Source organism: Octopus bimaculoides, chromosome 23 (genome assembly GCF_001194135.2).
Source record: "Octopus bimaculoides isolate UCB-OBI-ISO-001 chromosome 23, ASM119413v2, whole genome shotgun sequence".
Classification (NCBI taxonomy): domain Eukaryota; kingdom Metazoa; phylum Mollusca; class Cephalopoda; order Octopoda; family Octopodidae; genus Octopus; species Octopus bimaculoides.
Window position 1 is genome coordinate 35,312,656 of NC_069003.1, and position 1,476 is coordinate 35,314,131.

The window sequence follows — 1,476 nt, forward strand, 5'->3', positions numbered from 1 at the left end:
TATATATATATATATATGTATATATATATATATATAAACACACATAGACACACACGCACGCATATATATATAGACTTCTCTCAGTCTCACACACATATCATAGAAACTAACACGCATACACCCACACACGTCCATATGTATACGAGTGCACGATTATGTGCGTATGTGCACGTATATGCATATGCGTGTGAATGTATGTACACAATCATGTAAACATGTATATTTAAATTACTAATATACTGACGGAGGATATCCGTTTTGAGTAATGAAAACAAATTCATTAAAACTAGTCTTAATTAATTCATTAATTATATTTAACATTGAATTAGAACTAACATGATGACTGTTTTTGTTTTGGTGTTGTTCTTAGCTTCTTCTCGTTTCTTCTTAATTTTCCATTGCCAAGACAACCCATCTGGAAATAATGACCTTGTTCTCACACGTCACCTGACCTAGTTTCTAAACTAACAACATATCTACGATCTTTTTGACCTCAATATATTACTAGTATTTATTGGGTCAATGAGGAGGCCTCTATGTGGTTCCTTGGTTTGCTAGAAGAAGCAAATATGAACATATGTACATGTATGTGTATATCCATATATATATATACATGCACACACACGCATATATACATACATACACACACCGCATATATACAAACTTACATACACACGCATACACAAACACATACACACACCTATACAGAGGTTGGACAAAATAATGGAAACACGTTAAAATTTCAAACAAATTTATTTTAATATGGGGTAGGACCGCCTTTGGTAGTAATTACAGCTTGAATTCTACGAGGTATGGATTCGTACAAAGTTTGAATTGTTTCCAAAGGAATTTTTGTCCATTCTTGGTGGAGGATATCGACTCCTTACTTGTTTTTCTAAAATGCACTATAAATGCGCAATGATATTGATATCTGGGGACTGTGGTGACAAGATAAGATATTCAACTTCACTAGAATGCTCCTCGTGCCATTTCGTATCAACTTTAGCTGTGTGAGTTGGTGCATTATCATCCTGAAAGATTGCATTTCCCCCCCGGAAACAGTTCCGCAATCATAGGATGAATTTGATCAGATAAAATACTTAAATAGACCTGACTATTAATTCTGCCATGAAGGGAAACCATTGTGCCGGCGGATTTCCAAGATATAGCCCCCACCCCCACACCAGATCATCACAGATCCTCCTCCATGTTTAACAGTTGGAAGAAGGCAGTCTTGGTCAAATGCTTATGTTGGCTGTCTCCACACGTATACTCGGCCGGTGGTCGGAAATAAGGTAAAGGATGACTCGTCCGAGAAGATAACATTCTTCCACTGCTCTAGGGACCAATTCTGTAGGTTTTTACTCCACTCTAAACGCTTTGTAACGTTTGTTTTTGAAAGTAGTGGTTTTCTGATTGCAGCCCTCCCGTGAAATCCGGCTTTGTGCAACTCTCGGCGAACGGTTTTTGTGGAAA